Source organism: Cololabis saira, chromosome 13 (genome assembly GCF_033807715.1).
Source record: "Cololabis saira isolate AMF1-May2022 chromosome 13, fColSai1.1, whole genome shotgun sequence".
Lineage (NCBI taxonomy): Eukaryota > Metazoa > Chordata > Actinopteri > Beloniformes > Belonidae > Cololabis > Cololabis saira.
The window spans coordinates 27687517-27714696 of NC_084599.1; the positions used below are offsets into that span (position 1 = coordinate 27687517).

At 41.4% G+C, this 27180-nt stretch overlaps 1 protein-coding gene across 1 annotated transcript in view; it reads right to left on the bottom strand.

The window, feature by feature from the left end:
• Positions 1 to 26773, bottom strand: part of ptprsa (protein tyrosine phosphatase receptor type Sa) — a 228068-nt gene extending 201295 nt beyond the window's left edge. Inside the window, exon 1 of the mRNA XM_061738512.1 lies at positions 26531 to 26773. The gene's annotated coding sequence lies outside the window, so the exon portion shown is untranslated. The remainder of the gene's footprint in view (positions 1 to 26530) is intronic.
• Positions 26774 to 27180: the final 407 nt, after the last annotated feature.

Genomic DNA, 27180 nt, shown 5'->3' on the forward strand with positions numbered 1-27180 from the left:
CTCACATCAACATCACTCAAAAAAAAGCATTTATCTGGATTTTCCTTCAGCCCCGAAGTGTTTTCTTCTTTTCCCACAGCTATTATGCTCTTCCTCAGGAAAATATCCTAAGGTGCAGCATATGTCAACAGTTTATTAAAAGTGGACAAATACAATGTATACTGTAGGCCTTGCTTAGACTCATATTCAGATTAAGCTCTTACCAAATGAGTGTATCCTATAAGACCATATTTGTTGTTTTTCAGTATTGCTACTTATGTATCAATTATTCTTTTTTTAATCTTCTCCAACTAGGGATTAGGTTTGGTTAAATTTAGGTAACAGAAACTACTATTTAACCTCAGACACTCTGTTCATCCTGGTCTCAGATACACATGCTTGCAACTATGATGACATAATTAAATAATTAATCAATCTAGAACATAAATGTTGTGGTTTTAAATGCACTAATGGAAACCCCATCACCAAACATGGAGTTTTATGTACAAAGCATGACAAGGACATAAATACAACAACAGAATACTGCTCAGGGTAAGATAGGAAATAATCGAAATGTTTTAGGGCCCAACATAACAATAAATTATGCAGGTGACACACCTTCCAGAACTCCAAGAAGGTCAGGTACTTTGAACTGTCGCTGGGCACAAAAATGCAGATCCCTTTTCTTGAGCCAAAGGTATGGAGAAGCCAGTTTCTTGTCCACAGATCTGAACATTTGAATGCTGAAAGGGGATTATGAAAAACCTTATCTCAACACCCCTCAACCAGAGCAACTCAGAGTGGCATAGCGTCCAGTCCCTATACAGGGAATCATTACTATACACTGTGCCGTGTATCAAGATGAGACAATTATACTGTACCTAGTCCTCAACTCTCAGACTTTCACTTTGAGTTCTGTTCCCAGAACCGACGTGACATTCCATGTTCATGTGCATATACTATCTAGTAAGACGAGTGGTATGTTCATGTAAATTGGTAAGTGAGAAACACATTTTAAAAGGATTTGCAAACATAGACAATGTTTTAAAGGCGCCATATCGATGGAAAAGCATTTAACATTTATTTGTTGAAAGATGCATACCCAGGTGATTAGACACAACTGTGCCTGCTCGAAGGTTCCTTTCCTAGCTTGACAAGCTGACTATAGATGCTAAAAAAAGAATACTGATATGCAAAGGTAGACAAATTTGGCAGCAATGTACTGTGGAAAATGGAAGTTCCATTATCTCCTTTACAAGGTGAGTGACTTATTGTCCTCTGGGTGGCTTTCTACTCCCATTTCACCATTAGTACATGGAGAATCACTGGCATGGCGCTTACAGACACCAACTATAGTAGCCTTCCCAATACACCCGCAGACCTTCATTGTCCAGCTGTCAATATTTTCTGAAGAATAGCCTCTCTCAGGAACTAACAGGCGATCTGAAGGCCTTTGCAAAGAAGACCCGTACAATGAAAGGGTGCGTGATTGCATTCGACCCTAGTTTTTATGAAGATGCTATACATCAAACGCCAACACATAAGAAAGCATCCACAAAGAGCTAATCAGCAGAGCAGCTTTAATGAATCCAGTTTGTCTCAATCTCATGAACAGAAGACAGGTTCTTGTTAAAAAAGAAGAACTAATAGAGATATATAGAACCTTAATACAACTCTGTATTTGGATGCCATGTAATGCCAAGTTTGATGTCCCAGGCTATTCCATGGTTTCACTGATCCTGTTTTTATCTTACCATATGTCAATATGGACTGACCTTGAGAATGAGCCAGACAGCTGTGTGTATGTGTACTTTTGTGCACTAGTTTCTGTGTGCACAGACGTGTGTGTTTGTCTCATCCAGTTGATACTTCTGTCTGAGATCCTGAGTAACTTACGTCCTAAATCACAAGGGAAATACCCATACGAGGGGCTGTTTCTCTTTATGCATACTTACCACCACATACCTGATAGGATACACTGCTGTGTTTCTCCTGGAGTGCACACTGGGTGAGAGTAAGGCTTAATCACAATAGCTGTTGACCCCCATTTCTGACCCCCTTGTATTAGCGACCACATTTCAACCGGACTGCCATGCCAGTGCTGGTGAAACAAACAAAAAGGTCAATGAAGGAACAAGGCATTTAACCTGGGCAAGAAGCTTGCCAAACACTCCATAATGTCCAGTGAGGCACTTGAACCACTCCTGCTTGAATATCTTTTTCAGGGATTACCCAGAGGAGAATCCATCCATTCACCTTTTTCAATACCTGCTTCTTTGTATTCAGGGTCACGGGGGAGCTGGAGAATATCCAAGCCGTCATTGAACAAATGGCCCCAGTGAGGAATATCTCATTCTAAAAGGAAATGCAGTATATTATAATACCATGTTCAACACTGTGTTTTCATTAGTGTAGAAACATGTTAATATAATTCAGACAGGACCGTGCATAACGATTAATTGGAGCTGACACATTTGTATTTGGCAATGAGTTTGCTCGAGTGATGGTCTGGAAGAGATCAGGATCCCCAAAACATGTGAGATGAGAGAGAATAGGAGCCATGAGGCTCTATTGTTTATAGCTGCTGGCTAGCAGCTGGTGGGCAAAAGGGAGCTTTTTGACCATGCACATGAAAATAATCTATGAAAGTCACCCAAACCACCTAAGGAAGTTTTCAAAATGAGGTGCAAAGTGACCAGCAACTCCAATGTTTCATTAAAAACAAGGACAATTATGCACACAAGGACAATGAGCCAGGATCCTCAAAAGAAATCAGGGACCGTAACGTTGCCCGGATTGGGGTCGACGGGGCCCCTCCCTGGAGCCAGGCCTGGGGTTGGGGCTTGAAGGCGAGCGCTTGGTGACCGGGTCTTTCCTCATGGAACCCGGTCGGACTCAGCCTGAAACGGGGCGTTGCACCCGCCTTGACACGGTGGTGCAATGTGGTTTGGGTAGCAGTCGTGGTGGGGTGCCTCGACGACCCAATCCCTGGACCAAAACCCTTGCAGTAGGGACATGGAATGTCACCTTGCTGGGGGGAAGGAGCCGGAGCTTGTGCGGGAGGTCGAGAGATACCGGCTAGAGGTAGTCGGGCTTACCTCCACACATAGCTTGGGCTCTGGAACCCAGGTCCTTGAAAGGGGCTGGACCCTCCACTACTCTGGAGTTGCCCAGGGTGAGAGGCAGCGAGTTGGTGTGGGCTTGTTTATAGCCCCCCATATAGTGGATCATGTTATCTGCCTCCATTGTCGATGCGGACGCTCAAAGTTGTGGACACAAAGTCTCTGGTGCCTGTCGTGACAGCAAACCCCCGAACCCGGTGGTGGACACCGGAAGTAAAGGATGCCGTCAGGCTGAAGAAAGAGTCCTACCATGCTATGTTGGCCTGTGATACTCCTGACGCAATAAATAGGTACCGGCAGGCCAAGCAAGCCGCAGCTCGGGCAGTCCTGGAGGCAAAAACTCGGGTCTGGGTGTTCGGTGAGGCCATGGAAAAGACTTTCAGTCAGCTCCGAAGAAATTCTGGAAAACCGTTTGCTGCCTCAGAAAGGGGAAGCAGTACTCTGCCAACACCATATACGGTGCAGGTGGGGAACTGTTGACCTCGACTGGAGAAATCGTCGGACGGTGGAAGGAATACTTCTCAATCTGACAGAAATGCCTTACATTGAGGAAGCAGGGACTGGGATGTACTCGTCCATCAGCCAAGTCGAGGTCACTGAGGTAGTTCATAAGCTCCTCAGTGGCAGGGCACCGGGGGTGGATAAGATCCGCCCTGAGTACCTCAAGTCTCTGGATGTTGTAGGGCTGGCTTGGTTGACAAGCCTCTGCAACATTGCATGGAAGAAGGGGACAGTTGGAGTGGCCAACCGGGGTGGTGGTCCCTCTTTTTAAAAAGGGGGACCGGAGAATGTGCCTCTCCGGGAAAGTCTACACCAGGGTACTGGAGAGGAGAATATGGCCGATAGTCAAACCTCGGATTCAAGAGGAACAATGTAGTTTCCGTCCCGGTCGTGGAACACTGGACCAGCTCTATACCCTCCGCAGGGTGCTTGAAGGTTCATGGGAATTTGCCCAACCAGTCCACATGTGCTTTGTGGATCTGCAGAAGGCATTTGACCATGTTCTTCATGCCATTCTGTGGGGAGTGCTCAGTGAGTATTGGGTCCGGGGCCCTCTATTAAGGGCTGTTTGATCTCTGTATGATTGGAGCAGAAGTTTGGTTTGCATTGCCGGCAGTAAGTCAGACTTGTTCCCAGTTGTACCTCTTCTTTGCCCTAATCCATAGTCCATATATCATTTATTCATATATACCACTCCATATATCAATTTTTCCCTTTTTCTGTCAACATCTAACTTTTTTTACACACTTGGAAGGAAATAATAAGTTGGGTCATTCAGGTAGCGTTGAAGGCACTTTCAAGTTCTTCCATACTTTAAAAATGCTCAATGAGGTTTCAGTTTCTATACTTTAAAATTTGCAAGTTTATCATTATTTGTGCAAGTATGCTTAAAGGAACATAACTACATTGAATTTTCTTGATTGTCACTGTGGGACAATGGTTTCACGGGAGAGCTCCGGCAAACACCCTTTACACAACAGTTGCATTATAGTTGCATTATAGTTGTTAATTTGTTTCACGTAATTTCAGTTAAATTTATAAAATTTCGGGCATTTTTGAAAGGGTCATGTTCTTTGTCGTGCTTTCAACCTCCCTAACAAGCCCCCTGTAGAGAAAACACTGCCATGATGACATTTAGTTCCAAAGTTGCATTAAATAGCCTGAATGTATAATTATGTGAATCAAAAGGCTACCACCAGCCTCTCCTCCTCCCTTTTATCTTCTACTCATTTTCATAGCTGAGCTGTTGCTATTATTCGCAGACACCTCTGCTCGTTGCACACTGTAAGCTATCCATATTCTAACCTTGTTTCAACCCTCTTTGGAGCAGTCCATCCACCTTGCCAGTAGACAGGCTCGATTATGTTCAAGGCTGAAACATCCCTGGGGTAAAATTCTTCATCTGTACCTGGAAATTCAGACAGTCCCTCTTTTGCTCTCAGGACACGTCGATCTATACTGCCAGCATCAATTGTGTCTGTCTACAGTGACACAAGCGTATGTCATCATCCATTAACCTATATAATGATACTAACGCACAGTTCTCCAGTAAATTATGGACTTCTCTATGTAACTGTGCCATCACGTTATGCCTGATACTGTTTTGATTACGATGAATGATAAAATGCCGGCAGTTAGTGTCCATCTCTGTAGGAATTTTACTGTGTCCATCAGACTCCACTGTGGTAGTAAATACTTTAAAGGTCCCGTTTTATTGTCTAAAAGGTTTTTTTCTGAAAATACCTGTAAATGTAGATTATGATTTGAATATGTAAACTTTGATTCCTTGGACTCACACATAAACATAGCCAAATGATCACGGATCTCATGTAGAAGAAAATGAAGTTTTGTCAAACTGTACATAAAACTTCTCCGGAGCGTCTCATCTTGTAATGGTTGAATTTTATTCCCTCTTATTGTGCCAGGAACAACTGGAAGTTGCCAAGAAAACTTCCACTCTGCCACCAAGGTTAAGTGAATGACAAGACTGTGTTACTGAAACTCAAGATGAGGAAGGAGAAAGCCTAAGTAGGAACAACATCGAGGGAAAGAAGCTACAAGAGCATCCATATTCATATTCTTTTTGTGTGTCCTTACCCTTTTCACTTTCATTCTTTTATTTTCAAGCTGCCTCTCAAAAACTAAAACCTTTCCATTTCCATTAATTCAGTTTATTTACATGTTCACACCGTAACTGAGCACATGACCAAAAGGAGAACAAAGGAGAAATATGATAATCACCATGTTAATCGGCACTGTCATTCTTCCATCCCATCTGTTTGTAGCTCAATGAAAAGATGGAAGCGAATGCAGTTTGTGCAGCATGAGACATCAGACAACAAGTAGCTCAGTCAAAGGTCAAACAGTTGGAGCAGTGAAGTCGGCTCTGCTGCCACCCATCCTCTCTGCAGTTACAGACACTGCCTCACTAACTGAAACAAAATAAAGAGGAACAAGACTGTGCTCCCTGATATGCAAAATACACTAACAAACACATATAGACCCAGAAAAGAAAACAGCAACAGAAAGAAAGACACAAAATTACAACATCTCAGAGAACTTGCAAAGAAAATGCAACAGCAAAGCAGAAGACAGAAGTTTCTAAATCTGTCGAGTGTGCTTTCAGAGTTTTAATGTCACAATCTATTGAAGTTTACCTTAAATCTCCATCTTTAACGAAGATTAAATTCCTTTTTTTTTTAAACTTGTGCAAGGACTGTGCCAGCATTATTACAGAACTGACCTGCCGCTAAAGGTCTTTCCAGTCATTCACAAAAAAGTATGGTGCCCTATTCTGGGAAACGTTGTATTTTCCAAAATCTTCTTTGTTGTGTGATGTGTTCTTAGTTTTTTCTTTTTGTATATCATTTGCAAGTGTGTGTTTGGCATTTAATGTGAATTCTACAATTTAATTAAATCATCACTGACAAGCAATAAGAACTTTGATGAATTTCATCTTGGCCTCAAGCTAAACACAGTCTAACAATGGCGTCTTAATGTTAGTGTAATATACATCTGAGCAGCTGGTCCGTGGAAATTATTGGTAGTACAGCTTAATACTTGAACGTTCAGCTTCAAGAAGAAGTGTGCATGTGCTTTCGGTGATGAAAGCCTACATGCTGCACCCAGAAATCAGGTGATGGCTTCTTTTTCCTTGAGACTGCCAGTTTGCCGGTGCAGTTTAAAAACAGGGACAGCGCATCCACCATCTGCGAAATAAATACATGTTGAGTCACAATGAGTTTCCCAAGATATATGGGGCCGAGGGTGAGGTAGGGATTCCCCAAAGGGTCTCTGGCTTGTCGATAGGCTAAAGCCTTTCCCTTAGAATCCAGGGTAAGAGACAAGCCATCCATCAGGCCTTAACTCACACTACATAAGAGCCGGTGGGGGTGAGGGGGGTGATTAATGTGCTTTCCGTGTGGTCAGTCTTTTCCCTCAGCACACGTACAAGCAGAAATCCAGTTGCGAAAGTATTCTCTGTACAGGTACACACTTACCTTTCTCGCACAAAAGCAGAAAAGTGCACACAGACACACATCACCAGAGGGCTATATTCCAGAGGATAGTAGATGAAAAATATCTTAGCTAAACTCTGCTCTTGGCTAAACTCCACAGTGAATAGAGGGGTATTGACTACAGAACGAGACGGCCAGCCCTTATTTATAAACGCTTCTGCTGAGCCAAATGCGAGCATCACAGCACAATGAACGAACGCACGCACACAAAACCCCTTAGACTCACCGTGCTGTGGTATCCATCACCATGACTAACCCAAGCTCATCAGTAGATGAGGAGCATATGTAATTGTTTCAGTAAATGAGCTCAAAGGATCGCATGAAAAGCTTGACTTGGAGAAAAAAAAAGCCAATTATTACCTGGAATTCCAAATTTAGCATTCAGACATCTCAATGTAATCAAGAAATGATCAAAACTCTTCCTTTTTTTATGAACCAGGATTTGGGCAACTTTATACCTATCACATGGTTTGTCCAGACAAACCCCAAGCCACTTCTTAAATACTTAAATTCTTCTATTCTGCAATTGATGGAAACTCTAAATCATGTAAAATGAATAGCTTATCTTCACTGATGGCTCCATTCTAACTGTTCTCCACCGTACAAATGATGGAACACAATAGGAATCTGCTCCTTGTAAAAAACCGGCATAGGTGGGCCGTTAAAAGCAGCCGCACTCAAGTGGATTCATTTTTGTCTGCCCACAAAGGATGCCAGAGAGCTTATAAGCCACACATTAATATGACCACAGATCAATGAGGCTGTGAGCAGTCTGGAGGTATTGTTGATGGATGTATGATGGAGCAGAGATGGATATGGTGGGGTGTCTGCTTCTTTTGAAGACCTCATATCCTTTGACGATGCCTGCACTTTTACAGGGTTATTAAGGATTAGTCTTTTGGAACAGTTTGAATTAAAAGCAAATTGCCCAAATGAGTTTTCTTTTCTTTTTATGAAAAAGGTTAATGACTCTGTGGTCTTATTAAGACGAGGAACGTTGATTAACAAGCTACACGTTAGGTATTTCATGTGTGTAATTTGGTGAAAATAGATTACACAGTAAGAGGGCAAATATTAAAAAAAAGGAGAAAAAAAATGGAAACAACACCAAATTATGGAGATAGGTGCATTTTACCTCACCCTGAGAAAACAGGACATAAAAAGGAAGAGGTCAGGAAAGGATCCAAAACACATGCAGGTGGATCCAGGTTAAAAATAAAAATAAAAAAGCACCAGAAACTACATTAGAATGGTAATGATAAATGTTTTGGCTATGATCACAACAATTAAACAGTTAAAACAATTAAAATAAATGACTGATTTTTCCACACATGCATTTGAGGATCATTGGCTGAAGTATAAGGCAGAATTAATAAAAAAATGCAGAAGCAACCTTTAAATTGCATCAGAAACAATGCAAATCAATGCAATGACATTTCAAGTCTCACTGCGTGATTAAAAGAAGCTGTTAAAGAAGGGTGTCCTTTGTGATTAATTTAAAGGAAACATGTAAATTGGCACATTGTGAAGCCCTCTGCAACAGAAATGTTCTCTTGAGTAATGAAAAATTGGACTTTTAGACTAAATGCCACATTTAATGACTTCCTTTTTGTTTCCATTCTTAGTCTGAAGCACTCATTAGTTTTTCTATGCAGCACTTCCCAGAGATCACCTGTCAATCAAGCAGTGTGAGTGCCACTTTGACTTTTTCTTCTATTTTTCTTTCTCTTCTCTGAATTTGTCTTTCTATACTTTGCTCAGCCACATAGAATTGTTATTTCAAGGAAAATGATGTGAAGTGTGATTTCAATGTGGAAATGTTCCCTTTACCCAGACTGGAGTACTTTTTAGGACCACTCTGTATGTTACTCTGTCCAAGTATGGGCGGGTCACTGCTGGCCCCGGGCCCCGGTCTATCAGTCAGACTGATGTATAGGTCCACAGGGTACAAATGAAACCTGTCACAACAAGGGTAATGATGTCAGAGCCACTATAGCTCACCGTTGCTGCAGGGGGGGGGAGATAAGGGGGGATACGAGAGGATGTGGGGGAGAGAAGAGGGTGACAAGAGGAAAAAATAGAAATGGGTGGAGGAGGATGAACTGGGAGAGAGGAAGGAGGCAAAAAAGGGAGGAAAAAGTAGAACCAGAAACAGAAATTAGCGGGTACATGTAAGGGTGGAGAAACAGAAGAAAAAAAAGACACAAGGAACATGTGTATGGATTTATTCTGTTGAAGAATAGATATGACAGAAAGACAGGAGCAGAGAGGACGCAACAGAAAAAGGGAGTGCAAGATGAGAGATGTTAGCAGTGGGAAATGTAAATGGCTAAAGGAAAGGGGAAAAAGTGGAAAAAAGTGGAAAAAAGGGAAAAAGGGAAAGGAGATAAGTTTTGACTCATGTGAAACGATGAAAATACGTATGGGACAAAATATCCTGCCTTCATTCATGAATGTATAAGCTCAGCCTTTTTGTTTTTGTGAATCAATGTTTATTGATTTTGCTGCAGTCGAGTATTAACACAACAAAAAATAAAAAAAATTCACACACAGTCATTGTTTATTTATTTTTATTTTCTTATTTGTTTCCACATCTTACTCACTTAACTTCCTCTCCAGATTTTAAGGGTAAGGATTTGGAGCGACCTATGTAAGCAGGAGTATGTCGTCTGCGGGGGATTACAGGGGCCGGATTTTACAGAGACCTGTGTCCTCTTGGTATCACTTTTAATTACTCTGAGTATCGCCGCATCTCTCCCCGTCACTCTCCGTGATACCTCTTGTTGCCTCCACCTTCTTCCGTCTCTCCTCCATTCTCCTTCAGTCTTCATCCTCCATTATCATTGACATCATCCTTTCCATTGCACTCTCTCCACCGTTCCACACCATCCTCAGCCCATACATACACATAGACGCAGTATCTGCCAGCCTCCTCGCTGCCTTTGCCTTTCCAGCAATCTCCCTCCATCTCAAGATATGGCCACTAATGGATTGAAAGTCTTGGGGAAGAGGCAACAGTCATTTAAAGATTAATGTCAGCCTTAGTATTCTGAAGGGCAGTCAGCCAAGCCTCTATGTGTGTATGTAAGTGTGTGTGTCCAGTAGAGGACATGCACATGTCATCTCTGCAAAGATGCCCTCTTCATTATCAGCCATTAGGCATGGACTCAGAGGAAGAAGAAAGACAGGGTTAGTTGGCTGGCCCATGCAAGCACACATCACAGCTTGTCATTTTCTTCTCAACACACACAACTACTTGGCTCATAAAACCAAGGACTTTTATCAGTTAACAATCTCTTGTGCATATGTATAGGCTCTGAATTATTATTAGACATAATATAATCTGCAAACAAAGTATTTCATGTTTAAAATACGCGGGTTATGTCCAGTTATAACTAAGATGTAGCAGAGGTGTGACAAGGCAGTGAATCAGCCATCCAAACCACTGAAAGGAAGACAAATTGACTGTCTTACCCATGACAACCACTCAGTAGAGGTGTTTCTAGCGGTGTGGACACTGCATATTTTGAGAGAGGTCATGGTTACGGCAAACATGTCATACTAGATGGTTCATTACAGAGAGATGTGTGAGAAACAGTTTGAAAAAGTATTTCTGCCACCACACCCCCCCCAAAAAACAAAAGGTTTGGTAGGGCTCTATTTGACTTGTTCCTTAATGAAAACCATTCGGAGGATAAATGTCTTTATAGCATCATTTATCCATTTTCTATACCCGCTTTGTCCAGCTTAGGGTCACGGAGGGCTCCAGACTACCCCACGTATCACTGTATGAGAGATGAGGTACACCATGGATGGGTCAGCAGTCCAGAGCAGGGTCACACACAGGCACAAACAGGACAGACAACCGTACACACTTCCTTTGTCACTTAACCATGCATGCTTTTGGACTCCAGCCGGAATACCAGGTGGAAACCAATCCAGCCGCTCCAAGTACACGTTTCTGACATTCAAATCAGGAAACTTTTCAGTGTGAGGTGACGTCGCTCACCTTCAAACATCAAACCTCCATTCGGCTCTGATTTTATATTTAATATATTCAAATTATATTTACTCTAAAAGTGATGTTAATATTGGCTTGGCTTAGGAGTTACCTAGCACCAATCTAACTGTGTTCTTTGGTTCCCACTCAGATTTATCCCTGGCGCAAATAAATAATTAACCTCAAAACAACAATACACAACACAGCGGTTGGGATCAAAATGGCCGCCCATCTATTTTTTCAACACAATCTATAGCAAAAAAATCCACTGAGAAAAGCTTTCATTTTCATTCTTTGCTCTTTATTTATTTATTTATTTATTTATTTATTTATTTATGTATTTATTTATTTTTAATCAGCCTGTACACAGCAAATCTGCCAATGTTAATTTGTCAGTTTTGATTAAAAGTAACACTTTAAAGGATTGAAGCAGGATTTATGAAAAAAATTTGTATACGTTTTAAGTTTTCTAGTAATAATGTCAGATGAAGCGTTCCAAACCAAAAAGAGTGAGCCCTCTAGCGTATCTCTCCGTTGCCTTGAACAGGCTGTGTTCTGCAAAATGTGCTGCAATTGTGACCGGAATTTCCCGCGCTGTCCTGCGGATGTGACATCAAATGACGCTGCATCCGCGTTCTCCCCGTTCTCCCGTGCCGGCTTCGCTGTTGGCTACAGTACCCCTGACGGCCGTCGTGGCGAAGGGTGGCGCTAATGAGTCTCATTTCTTAAAAGGAGCCTCATGCTCCTTTAAGAGTACATTTAATCCAGTGTTTTATTTTGGGTGTGACATGCTTTCCAACACCTGCAGTGTTAAACTGAACACACATCATGTCATCAACACTTCACCAGTGTTAAACTTACAGCGTTTGAGTAACTTTGGGTCGGTGATAGGTAATTAACAATTTTAAAAGTGTAACACTCAGTGTTAATTTAAGACCAGTGATTTTGCAGTGTAGCTGCCAGTATCGGATGCTGAATGCTCAAAACACTTATCCCGGATGCTGACAAACATTTCCCCCATGACTGTAATCTTGCAAATCTTGCAATACCCAGTAAGTAAAAAACCCAGTAAGTCCTGTAAGGTTAGGTTATGGCTTAATTGGAGTCTTGGATCATTTGCACACTGTCTAAATACCAAGTTAATACCATATTTCAGCTGCTTCGGATACAGATTGGCACCTTAGGTCCACAGGGAGTTACAGGATGTGAGAGACACAGTCTTCACCGCTCAATCCAGTTTGATACCAGATCAGATAACTCCATAGTTTCATGCAAAATGTAACAATTTTATAATACATGTTAAAAAAAAAACTGTGTAATGACTTTTCCTTATTTCCCTAGAAAATACACCGTCCTCACTAAGTGTGTTACATGTAGTTCAGTCAGTCAGCTCTGGCAATGAACACATCAAATAGATTCTTAATGATAAAACACTTTGTCACCTCGGCTATGATCTAATCGACTCCTATTCATCAAGTGTATATAGAGATATTGGATGGATGAACATATCAGCTTAACCAAACCCCGATCGGAGCAAACAGGTGGGAAGGAGGTGGGATTCTATGATTGTCAGCAAGCTTGGCAGGTGGAAGAGATCAGAAGGTATGTGGGAGACAAATACAGCTTGCTCCTTTAATAGACTTATGAATAAGATGGAATAATTTTAATAAGCCATGCAGAGGGGTGAAAGAGTGTAAAACTCTTATGATAATCACGTGTTAAACTTCACCATGTACATGACTACACACTCACAACAAAGTGCAAACTTAAAAGAGGAGCAATTATCTATTAGACTGACACCCATCTGGCACAATGTTGTCTATAATCATCTCACTTTTACTTTGTTTCTATTAATGAGGATGGCCAAGAATCAAAAACCCATTCACTGAAGTTTGACTCAATAATAATAGTTAGATTATATCTCAAAATAAATGGTTAGAGTTAGAAAAACAAAAATATTCACATGTGCTAAACAGTTTTTTTAATATTCATGGATCCTGGTGGAGTGTGGGCTATTAGCAAATCTAAGCTATTTCTGTTCACGTAATCTTTATTCAGAAGATATCCATCGGAGGCCAGGTAAAACATGGGAGATCATCTAAACAGATCCATACTTAAAAGAGTGTTTCCTATTTATCTTGCAGCTCCAATGCAAACAGATAAATCTATAAAGTCAGACACAGCGCTTGCTTAGCATTTCTCACATCTCCCATCTCCAGCAGTTAAAGAAGCATTAAAAACTGGCAGGGGCAGATGAGCAGCTGGAAGTCTCATAAGCTGGCAAATCACATTTCATTTTCAGAACAGTCAAAACATCCTTGAGCAAGAAACTGAACCCCCGACTGCCCACTCAGTTCAAGACCTTTTGAATAATAATGGGTGGGACAACAAAGAGCTGTTGTGCTGAAAGGGCATCAAGGCCTTATCGATGAATGTTTCACTCTCAGCCTCTAAACTTTCTTCAATTAAATACTTCAGCTTAATATTTCATGTTAAGATACAACAGTCGACATGACTTCAAAATCCCAAATCCATCAGAAGAAGGCTAACTAGAGAAACTTGAATAATACCAGACACACAGAGGATGGTGGGTGGAAAAAGAACAGTAAAACAGTGCAGCTTCTGTCTCGTCTCCCTTCTTATATACTGTACTTATACATACATATACTCTCATATCCGTATAGCATTGGGGTGCTGTCGCTTAGCTTTGAGATTCCTAAATGCAATCATCAAATCAGAGATAATTTGTGAAGCTAATGCCCCTCGGGGTTTTGGGATAAATCAATGACAGAGAAGCTTATTTATTGTCCTCTCGAGCAACTGATCACTCCAATTCTTTCTGCAGTGGAAATAGAGGCTAGACTTGCATATAAATTTTCTAATATTGAACAGCAAAGTAATCTGAGGGGCAGCCACTGGAAAAAACACACACACAGCAGGCAAAGAAATGATTATAGCAGTAAATACAGCACAGGAACCACACCAGCAGAAATGCACAACAGGCACTCCCAAGCACACTAAAAAACGTTACGAATATTTAAAGACCAGAGAAGACATAATGCCTGACGCAACATCGCTCAAACACATGTGCTGTGTAGGTACACCTCACCTTGTGTCAAATAACGGCCTTTATTTACCTGCTCTTCAAAATATCTGCACGCAGCCCCGAAGCAGAGCGGCAGCCGCTTTGAATGTCTGCGGTGTGTGCCCCTGAGAAAACCAGGGAGAGCGGCAGCCCGAGCTCTCCTAAATATTTAATGTGCCTGTCTGATGGTCATAATCGGTTTAAGAACAATAGATGAAAACAAAGGGCGCCAGTGAAAAGCTGCACCAGAGGTTAAAGCCACATCTCAGACTGACAGGACAGGTTGGTTGGCGTAAGGGGAGGGAGGGAAAAGGGAACACAGACAGAAAACAAAGAGCCATGAAAAATACATGACAAGTGACTATCAATGTTAAGCAGGATTGGTGTTTTGACCCGAGAGCAGCACACAGTGTCCCATAATAGTATGAACACCGAGGGGCTATTTCTGAAGGTGACGCAGAAAAAAAAGTGTACCAGGTGTCATTATGTGCAATTCAGTTTCTAATAATGCCCATGTAATTTCAAACTGTAAATGCCTTGCCTTTTGAGCATTCTGACAATTATTTAGCTGTTTAACATTTTGAAAGCTCAAAATAATGTTTTAAAGGTTATTGAATCAAGGCAGCCATTGAGAATTTTTTACATTTGATTATTCATCAAAGTTATAACACTTCCAGTTCCAAAGTAATCTAGATATGAACTTTGAATGACAACTATTTTTGCCTGAAAGTGAATTTTTCATCTATTTTCTGCTTCCTATAACAGGAGGCAAGGATGGGGTTCACCTTCTTATGATCACACTGGAATGGATGAAATCACACAGTATTGAGGTGCGCTGGGGGCGAGTCTCAGGTGGCTATCTTAACAGATCTGTGAGGAAATGTATTACTTTCATTTTCAGGACTCAAGTTTCTGAGCAGAGGAAGGACATATAGAAGTGTCAGTCAACCAAAACCATTCATGCAGGACTGAAGGATGGGAGGAGGACGCTCTCCAGTAGTTTATCTCTGTGCTGTCAGAGGTCTAGCACTCCTGAGGCGTGATAATGTGGAAGTAATTCTTTCACTATGTTATTATCAATTATTAACAATTCTGTAGATAGAGCTGTAAATAATTGACTGTGTTTTGAACAATTGGTAATGTATTGCAAATCTTGTCAGAACCAATACATGTCCCTTTTTTTAATATTAGTTCCACAAAACACAGAATCCAAATTAACATCATCATTTGTGACTTACATTTTCAGCAGTAAAAGTTAATTTGGTTGAACATGTGTAAATTTGTTCTAAAAATACGTGAACATTTTGACATATTTAAAATTCAAATATCAGCACTGACACGGTCACATTCAGAGTAAAATTGATTTTTCACAATAAAAGCAAGCAAGCAGGTAAATAATCAAAATGAATACACTTGTTGTGTTACACTTTAGATTTTAAAACTGTAGCATGCAAACCTTTTGCATTAAATATGTTGTTGCAGGGCAGGCATAAAAACACCAAGTAGGAGGTGACTGCGTGGAAAGTCGCCTTAACTCTGCAAACTGCAAGGTCACAAAACTGAATTTGAGCCTCATCTGACCCAATATCAGGACTTTTCAGGTCCATCTCAGTCACAGTTGGCCTGGTTTAAATTAATAAATTATGCCTTATTAAAGTTTGGGATAAGACGAATATTCATGTGAAAAAAAAACACATCTCAAACAGTGCTATTAATGACTTAATGATTACAGGTTAAGATTATGATGTGTGAATGCTCTTGTACACAAAACTAGTAAACTCATCACAAGAATAAGTTTTGCACAAAATATACATTTTTGTATTTTGTTGTATTTTGATCTTCCGTCGTTACGTTTTGCAGGTTGACTCAACAATGGTTTAGATTTTTATTTCAAAATTCATAAAAATTCAAATTCAGAAGAAGACAAGAACAACACGAAAATCACCAGATGAGGAGGAAAGAGGAAGGGAGACAAACCACAGGCTGTCAAGAAGGAAGGAGATGACACCGAAGGAGACGGGTAGAAAGAAGAGAAACAAAGAAAATTAAAAAGAGAAAAAGACTCAGAGGAAAGGGACTGATGGACATGGAGCAGGAGAGAAAAAAATTATCTCATGACATGAAACAGGAGCAGGCAGCTGGATAACGTTTTTTTTTTTTCCCGACTTCCATGTCAATTAAAACAGCACCTTACAACAGTGTACAAGGAGAAGTGAAGAAAACACAGGATGTAGTTGAGCTGAGGTGACAAAGAGGTCAACATTTCAGCTCACCCTGTCATTCTCCTGTCTTTCTAATGCTTTACAGCCCAAAGCCGCTTGCGCTCCACTCAGCTGCTCGCTTTTCCTCAAGACTGAATGCAGTGACCCAGCCGCTCCCTGACTGAGCGTAAATGGGTGTTTGATTTGGGGTGGGGGGGTTGGGGTGGGGGGCAGAAAGGAAACATACCTTCCATCTCCGGGGAGATGAATCAATGTGATGAACGGGGCAGCTTTATAAAATCGGCAGTCCTATTTGGGGTTTGTCAAAGGTCTGACTGATTCATTTGGCAGGAAGTGATAGGTCAGAGGGTTCTTCATTTCCACATTTCACCTCCAGAAAAACAGGGCATGATAAGGGCACTTTCAATGAGATATTGTGTAAATTTCTTGCGTTTCTTATACTATGTCTCAGAGCAGCAAAAAAGAAAAAAAACAGAACAGGGTGTAGTGAAGACAGAAAAATAATGTTTAGGGAGCAGAAGAGGTCAAATGAGAATTTGAGGGCAGCAAAGTGATGGGATAGGGAAAAGAAGTGGAAGGAAGCAGGGAGAAAGTGTGTGGGAGGCAGATGGAGAATATGAAGCAGATTGGTTCACCTCTTATTAGCTCCCCTGCCACACACTACGCCACAAAGCAATGCGCCTCCCAAGGACATGAATTAAACAGAGAGCCAACTACCTCAGAGAAAAGCAGCCCTGCCAGCACTTAACCAGGCCTCATAAACAACCAGCTCACATTTGTCACTTCCTCTTCACCCAACTAAATGACAGCAGAAATAAATTACCCTTAAGTAGACCCTGTTTCTCCTCTATCTCAGCATCCTGGTCTTTCCTCAGCAGCAAGCAAGATGTTGGACAATGAAAAAAAAAATAAACGACACACCTCAACAGCAGATTGAGACAAACAAAAACAAATCAAACATATCCATCATGTATCATTGATCAATTCCTGACTAATTAGGAAAATGTCCCACATCTGCTGAAGCCACGAAGTATAGGATTTTGAATTCCTACCTTAATAAACAATCCTGCAGTGCCCCAGCAAATGGCATACCAAGAAGTATATTGTTTTGTAAATGCAAAGAAGAGGCAAACGAAGGAATACAAATGGATCAAAACATTTTCAATTGGTTAGGATGTTGCACTTCCTGAAAATGTTTCTTTAACCTCCCAGTCAAAGTCTAAAATCAAATGCTGAGAAACTGTACAGCAGAGGAAAAGCATAGGCAGGAGATGTAAATAAGTATTCTGCATTACCATAAAGTTAACAGTACAATGAAAATGCAAAAGACTTCAAGGTGGTGAAGTTTTGCTACAGGTATCAGGGTAAACCAGTAGCTCGCACTGCCGGAAATGTCTACAAGCCACACTGTGCAGCAGCCTCATATTGACCTAATCAGTTTTAGATTAATCTTAAAGACTTAAACTGATTCAAACTCTTCCAGGATGCTGTGCTACACTCCTGAACTGTGACAGCAAAGTCTCTGCTCCCTACCAAGAACATGAGCGTGCCCTGGCAGCAACAGTTTAATTTGGATTTTACAAGCACTTTCTCTTGGGATGAGGGTCAGACATAAGAATGGCGTTATGAGATATGGGGTAGAAGGCAGGTTCCCTGTTCTATATCAGTGAAAGACAATAAATAAAAGATAAAAGGTCAAACTTTTATCAAGAACTATAGCATGAAGGGAAATTCTATGGTATCTGAGTAATGCACAAGTATGCTTCACCTATCTCCTCAAATCCCTCATACGTCTTAAGTGTAAATCATGACTCATCAGCCTCATCCTCTTTCTCATTTTGTGTCTCTACTTCAACAGCTGCAGGGCAGTCTTTCCCTCTTTTAAACTCATATCTGTGGTACCTCCCTTGAAAAGGAGTGGAAAAAAGATTAAGAGAAGAAAGAGACTATCCAAATTCCTGACGTGCCAGTGATACTGAGGTTTGGACAGCCATCCATGCGTCTGTCATCAATCATCTTTCACGATACTGGAGAAGAATCACAAAACACAAAGCACCTGGATGCACACACCAGAGGGACCATCAGCACCTACACACAATGCTAGTTGGAAAGTTTGGTTGTGCTCCTACCAATAATGATTGTTGTTGAGCCACCCCCTGGAGAAGTATAGGTTTGTTCATCAAGCGAATGCACAATTACTAGAATCCTATAATCAATGTCTGTTGGCAAACAATATATCCTTGGTGGGAGCTTGGGAGGGTGAAACGTGGTGGAGAATGGGATCCCACTAATGGAGGAGAAATCTGCCGGTGTGCCATTGTTGGTTAATAGCTTTGCTGTTACACCATTTAGCCCATCTGATTAGGCTGTTTGACATAGCTTGTGTAATCACTGCTACAAAGCCCTTTTTTTCCTTTCTTTTCTCGCTGCATGCTGTCCCAATTACAACTTGAGTAATAGTTCAAATCCTTTAAGAACTTTGAAGTTGCTTCTCATTTTGTTGGATAAGAGAGTTTGTATCGTAATATAAATTAATCGGGAGCAACATTAAAACCACTGACAGGTGTAGTGAAGCTTTTCTGCCTGAAGCCCTGGGTGCTTGCCCTCTAAATACCAATCGGCCTGGTGGATGTCCCCCCCACCACCCTGCAAATGCCCTCCAAACACCCAAGATCCCAATCTGACTTGTCATGCTCTGGATGTGACAGCATGGTCCAATCCATAGGGGCCGCAAGATTGAAAGGAATGACTGCTGACATCCTGATGTCAAACACCCCGAGAGGTTCCATGTTCATGCCAAAACAGCTGTTTTAAAGGCATTGAGGGGAATATAAATACTCCCTGTGCCTGCTTTTTTCTGGCTTCCTCCATCCCTCCCTCACAAAGTTCCCCAAAGTACCATTATGACTCAGGATGAACAGACCTCGTTGCCAGAAGAACATGTTGCCTGTTAAAAAAAAAAGAAGTTACACCTCTGGAAACAGTCAGTAATACACGTGTCCAGCAAGGAAAAAAAATATCAAATTGATTTCTAAGACAGACATTTGTGTTTTTTTGTGTGCTTGTGACCTGAAAATGAAAAGCTGTAGCAACAGCTTTTTGTTAGCAACAGAAGTAAATGTACCAACATAAGAAATGCATGCAGAATTGTTCTGTTTCTGCAAAATATAGGCAGGAAGGGGTTTATAGGTGTGCGTTTTGCACTTCCTGCAGAGGAAAAGAATGCTTATACATACAACCCATCATTCTTTGACTACTGTGCAAAACATAAGGCAGACTGTAAGACCGCTGTAGATTTTTGTTCTAGGACACCACAAAATGCGTGTGTGGCAGAAATAATGATCGACTTGCTGTAGGGCTAGAGGCAGACATGCTGGCATGTCTCCACTTAGCACAATGGCAACCATAACTCTGCCATGATCAATAGGTGTTCATGACTTGCTTTAAAAAGGTCCCATCTGCCACCTCCTTCCTATCTATCTCTTCTTGCATCAGTTTTAGTCGTCTCTTCTCCCAGTATTTTACTTTTCTCTGATGCTTCCTTACCTCATGTAAGTAATTGCACCTTTTCTTTTACTCCTCGTGTTTTCCATTTTTAATGCTTGTATCTCTCTTTTGTCCATCTGTTCTACTAATTTCTCCCAGTTCTCTTTCATCAGCTCCTTCACCCACATCCCTCTTTCATCTCCTCCCATTTGTTCCTTTACCTCTGCAGTGTCCTTCAGATCTGTTTTCCCTTTCCCCTTTCCATGCCTCCCCTCTCCCTAGCCCCTATTACATCTTTCACCTGTTCTTCACTCAGTATACTGCCTCCTTCTGTTTAAGTGCTCTCCTTATAAACTTTGCTTTGTATATCCATGTTTCTTTCTTCTCCCTCTTTCTTCTGGTCTTGGCACCTCATCATTGCGCCATCCCTGCTGTTTACCCTACCACCCATTTCAGCTTTCCTCTCAGGTCTTTGCATTCCTTTTAACCCAACATATTTGTCCTAGCCTCCTTCGATACAACCAGTCCTCTCCTTCAATCTGCCCTTCCTCATTCTCGAATGCAGTGTCTCCCCTGCTCTCGTGCAATCTGCAGTTCACAGGTTTCACAGTTCACGCTGTTGCATCCCAACGGAAGCTCGAGCAGCATTCTTCCATAAATAATTGAAGAGGCCCCACATGGCCAGGCACGCTCAGTCTAAATGGATTATTCTCTGAGATCAATGCAAGCCTGTGAGGGTTTTATTAGGGCCCACAGATGAAATGTACGAGGCCACCACCAATCCACTCTTCTCTCTGTCTTAATTCTGCACAGCTATCATATGACATTTTCTTACCATCCGTCTTATTTTCACCTGCCCACTTCTGGTGAAGACCTCAATGTACCTCATGAAAACCAGCGCTGGCAAATTGCACTTTTGCTCTGAATCAAACTTACGACGACCCAAGACAATATGAATCATTCATTCTTTATTAGCCCTCTGTCTTTGATGTACGCTGCAGGTGGGATAGTGTTTTGTAAATCTTGCTCCTGTCACAACTCATCAACCTCGCTGATCCCTACCATTGTCAGCCACCACTCACCAGCTGGGCAGAAAACATCCGATGCTATCCACTGGAGCTGTCATGGGCAAGGCAGGGGGAGGGGGTGAAATGCCACAGTGACCTTCAGGAGTTACAACTCTTGGGTGCAGATGGCAGCAACGGCAAATAACACTGCAAAGTTTTCTCCCCAAGGAAATTTACATCTGTCTCAACCAATCAGAGGGTTCCTAATTTCTATGCCCGAGTTTTATTGACTTCTAATGTTGAGCACAAGGTGGAATATGACTTAGTTATACTATGTTAATACTGAAGACTTTTGTTTCATGGGAAATCTCTGTGCACCACTTTCGACATCATTATTTTTACCTGATGCAAACCCCATATATTTTGTAATAAAAGAGTAAACACTATAAACACATTTAATTAAACAAACCAGAAGAAAATAAACAGAAGCAAAGAAGAAAGTCATTGTCCTCTGACATCCTTCCGTCAGTAATGGGCTAATTCAAAACCTCAAGGTTTGCACCAAAAATATTGGAAGTCACTTGACCTTTTTAAGTGTCATAAACTAAAAAATGCTCACATAAAATGAATGCTTGGTAACCTTAACAGAGGAGCTGGCGTAAGAAGAAGTAAATGTTGTGGCTTTTAATCAATGCCTAAGTGATGACATCACAAGGCATCCATGACTGCAAACTGAATTGGCGATGGAAAATTTAATTTTCTAATTAAAATAGTGCTGATATGCAGATTTGATCAAAAACCAAGCACACTTTAGGAGGTTTAAACACCCCAAACTGCTTGTGACATAATTTAGTCATCATTAAGTTACCTGATATTATTAGGCTAAATATATAACATTATTATTCAAGTTTATCATTAAAGCAAAACAATACTATAACTGATTGAAAAATCATTTTCTGTGTTAATGAGCCTGTTATGATCAGAATAATAACATGTCTTTTACATGGATCATTATTTTGAAAAAGTTAGTTTAACTGAATGGGAACACAGCAAGCAGCTGCCTGGAAAAGTCATTAAGATAACTGAGGGACCTGCAGCTGGGTCAGACACGCAGGACTCAAAAATACAGTTTTTATCATTTACAGTGTATAAAGAAATGTTTTTGTGCTTTAACATGCAAACGTGCCATTTCCATTTGAAAAATGCATCACTTTGAATGCAGTTTGAAAAGGGAAACGTATGCAGTAAATGAATGTTTTCCCATGCACTGCAGTCATATTTACTTCACACTTCACCTAAATATAATATTTATTGGCGTAATCTCATGCTGTCTAGATATGCACATTACCGCTGCAATTATCCTTGAGTAAAAAGCCTTTGAATGTTTATCATGCTGCTTTAACCTGAACTATGACTCCTAGTAAATATGATGTTCTTTTCACCAGTTAAATTGAGCCGTGACAAGGTTACATTTTTCTCTTGACTGTATGAGCTTTTGTGATTATTGTGAAAGCAATGTAATCACATCTCCCTGAAAGAATATACAAGGGATACCAAAATACTTCCCACTTACACCCTCACATGTTATTTTCTATTGAGACTATGGTTGTTTGAGATGGAAAGATTGTTTTACAGAATAGTATTTCTAAATGAATCTGAAAACATTAGAGAAAGAAGGGGAGATCTCAAGAGCTAACCCCACATCTCACGAATAATTCAATTTTTTTTATTTTATTCTTGGAATGAAGAAGAAATATAGCATCAATCAAAGACAGTACAGCTTCCCCCTTCCTGTCATCTTGGTACATACCAAAAATGTCTACATATCAAAGCCATTAAAGTGTCAGGCTTCAGGGTGGGCTAAAACCAGGTCAGAATCCTACTGGAAAACTTGTGAATAGTGCATTTTGCCCTCATTCTGACAGTCAGGGCTTCCTCTAAAGAACTTATATTTAAACCACTTGAAATGACAAAGCATTCCTTAAAAGATGAAAGAACAATTTCTTTCCTCGCTCTTTAAATATTCCAGAAGTCATTTGCATAAGGATTTGAGGACCATATGTTTCCTGACAAGATTTACTGTGCAATATGTCACACGTGGACATGGGGCCCAGTTGGGAAAAAAAAGAAGATGACAATGAAGAAGAAAAAAGGCTCTCTCTCATCATACAATCCATCCTCAGCGTTCCCTCAATGAATAACTCAATATACATTTCAGACAGATGACATGTTTATAGGTGACGGCTTTTACTGCTTTTATTGTATCTACCCTGACCATTGAACATACAGTCCTGTAGGTTACTCTGCTGTACTATCATATGGCTGAAAGAGAGAATGGTGTGAGGGAAACTCTGAAATCGACATTTTGCTGCTTAGAATTTCTAATTCTGCCACAGGCAACGGGAAAAGATGAGAGGGTGAGAGAGAGAGAGAAATCAGCCTACTGTTTATCTGGAGGTGACAACTAACAAGCACTCTCCTGGTAATTAGACTGCTGCAGTGCACAGGCAAAACTCTCTATAAAGTGTGATTATGATTAAATATCTTCTTATTTCTTGTTTATGTGTCATAGTTCCCTTTAACAGATCCGCAAGCCATCCGCATCATTTCCATTTTGATTGAATTAATGACATGGCTAAAATGCTTAAGCTTGGTGGTCTGTAATGAGACAGAAGAATGTGACTTAGAGCCATATACATATATATAGCCGTGTGACTGTGTGTGTGCGTGTGTGTGTGTGTGTGTGTGTGTGTGTGTGTGTGTGTGTGTGTGTAAGCAAGTTTAGATGGTTCACCTTTTTTTTCACCATCGTCCTGTTCTCTTGTGCATCTGAAACTAGGTATTATGTACTTGTATTTATGCAAGAGCAAGTGAGGGGATGCTTGAACATCCATTCAGAGACCGGCTGATTGATGTTTGCCTATCACATGCAGATGGGGAAACACCAACTTGTATACGTCTCTTCCCAAGATCCATATCACAAATCCATATCACTAAAAGTTTATCTGTGATGTGGTGCACCTTAAAAAAGCATAAAAGCTTCATTTATATGTCGTATATTCGAATACTGAGCTGCAACTGTAAGAAAAACCTTGATATCACCTCACAGCTGAGATCCCAGAGCAACCAAGGTATGTAACACAGTTTCCTAAAAAGAACCATAACTCCTTTGAAGAAATTTAGATTCCAGGATTATTCTTCCTTACTTTCTTCATGCACACCTGTGTAGAACAACTCTGTCGTAGAGTGTGTGGTCCCTAACGGTATTTAATTGCTCCATGAGCCATCGCTAGAGATGCAGAGATGCCTCATAAAATGTGCCCAGCCCCTGAGGAATGAAGGACTCCAGTCATGGCTGTCCTTCCACCGGCTGTGACTGATTGTCTCCAGTCGGCATAGTGGCACCGTGTCTTAATAGAGGCGGACTGAAACACAGGACTGCAGGATCGTAATCATAATTAAAGCTGGATTATTAACGTTGTTCATATAGTAGCCCTAAATCCTACAGATGCAAAAAAAAAAAAAAAACACATTAAATTGCAAAGAAAAGAAGGGAATGAATGTAAAGCTCTCTCTTGTCTCTACGTAAGCTGTAAACGGCAACTCCAGGACTACATCATTTGTTTCATCATTGTGGTTCAGCTCTGCATGTTTTAAAGCCTTACTTGCAAGAGGTCAAACTTTATACTGCTATGGAGATAAAAGGAAAAATAAAAGGCGTTGGATGTAGAGAAGGCATAACTCAAGAAGAACATGATCGGTTGCCAAGGTAAGTAAGTCAGGATATCATTCAGAAAGGACTGTGGGCTATTTCCAGGGAGGTTTGGTGCAGGCTAGGGGTGTGTTCTTCCCCTCACAGTCGATGTTAAATCTACATTTCTTTGATATTCTTGGGAATTCTGTTGTGCAATATTGGCTGTAGGAGGGGGGGGGGGCGTGAGGGTGGAGGGAGTCACTCCAAATTTCTCTTGTGACGGAGCATAACAGGGAATTGTAATACACAGCAACATCATAAATTTGATTACATTACATAGCATTGCAAGCCTGTAAGCCATTTCCAGGCACCATAAAAAAGCTATAACTAAGTTACCAGGGTACAGAGAAAAATGAATAAAGCCATTTTCTTTTAACAACCCGGGCGCAGGCGAGATATCTGTCTCTCCTCTGGCTTTTATAGGCTTTGCGCACCCTCGATGCGCTCATTGTGATCGAAGCAGGAGACAGAGAGATGGGGAATGCACAACTTCGACAAATTCATCCACTAATAACCTGTCTTTTTTTAATCAAAAAATAAACATCTGAAATTAGAACAGGCTGCCTTCCCGTCTCTAATGCCAAAGAGTTCATGAGACAGTTTGCCACTGTATAGAAACGATTAAAGCATATTGAGTCCAACAAAACAAAACAAAACACAGTTGTCACGTCGTTTTATTTCCAATCCGTCCCGCAAACGCAGGACTGTACGAGATCAAGCGTAAATGAAAGCTCATTGTCCCATTGTCATGTGAATGATTTCATATTGTAACGCTCAAATTGTGCGTTTCTGGGTCTGGCATCTTTGAATGATAGAAACAGTGTTCTTGTGTATACGGATAGACAGGTGGGTATACCTGCAAGGGAGCAAGGGGGGCACTTCGGAGCGTTCAACAAGGGCAACAACACAAACATTTGGAGAGAAAGTGAGTTCCACTGCCGTCACGGTCAACTCCACCTCGGCAAGGCGCTCGAGTGGCGCACCGCTCCACGCCGGCGCTCACGCCATGCGCCACAGCAAACGTTACGCATGGGTGTAGACCGAGAACACGCTCCAAAACTCCCACAATCACAGGCTAAATTCGGGTCCTGCATCACTTCAAACAACCGACCCGAAGTTGCGCACTCAGAGAGCGGCAAGAATGTCGAAAAACGCCAGTTAGGATCAATAACCTGAGATCAGATTCGAGTGAGAAGCATTTCACGACTCACTTGGTGATTGAGGCACACACACACACACACACGCACACGCACACACACACACACACACACACACACACACACACACACACACACAGTAAAGGAAAAAAAGAAGAAGCTATACGGGAAATCTCCGTTGCGTCCCCGAGGCGTAACAGGAACGAGGAGTCAAATAAATAACTGAACAGCTTAATTCGTGCGCCCTGTTCTACAGAATCCTTCCCATCCCGGTTTTTAAATTATTATTATTTTTTTTTAATTTGCTGGATTAAAATTGTAAGTAACTCTGGATAATGAAGGTGAAACTGAAGAGGAACGCGCAGAGTGATGGGGATGATCCTCGCTGGAGCAGCATGGATGCTCTGCCAGCAGCAGCAGCACCTTTGCGGCGGAGAGAGGGATCTCCCGCTGACTGCTGTATCTGTATCTGAAACCACATTTCTTAACAGTATTCTTAAATGATGATCCTCTGTGGAAACCAGTCTTCGATTTTTTCTGCAGGTGGTAAATGGCACAACCAGCTTCCCACATGTCTCTTTTTTTAAGCATTCACTCAGTACAAAAATCGTGATCTAAAATAGATTGCATAGGATAAAAAAAAAAAAAGTAGCTATCATGAAATCAAGAAAAAAGACAAAGAGAGAGAAGTCATCCTACCTCTTTTTTTTCAACCTCGGAGTTCCAGCGTCTTTCCTTTCGCTTTAAAAGCCCTCACATCTTCATGTTAGAAATAAGCAATAATCCCAGGTTTTGGTGGTGTACGCGCGTGCGTCCGCGCGGCAGGTCCAGTGAGGAGCGGTGTACGGCTTCCCCTGCATGCGGGGTTAAATGGTGTTTTTTTTAAATCCACCCCGGGAGCGCAGTTTGGTCAGGACGCGCTCGGGAACGGCAGGAGGAGTCGTTCCCTCAGCGGCAGCCGCCGTGCGCACTTGGAGAAGCTCGAGCTGTGTCCGCGCAGAGAGGCGTAAACCTGAATTATGGTTCTGCGTTAAATCGACGCAGAACCTACGCCGTAGGGTTACGGCGTAGGGTACGCGGCGACGCGCACAATACGATGAAGGTCTGCGTTGGTGTAACGCGGAACCATAAATCATCCTTGAGGGAATGATGTCATGCGTCCGGCCCTCCCTCTCCAGCCAGCCCTCAACTCTCTCCGTCCTCTCCTCCCCTCCTCTTACGGCCCCCTTTTCCGTGATGGTGGGGTATTTTACATTTTTGTGTTATTTTTATCCACTGAGGCTACTATAAAGAATGCACACTCTTCTTGAAATGATGATCAAACATGCAAATGAACCATAATTCAGCGT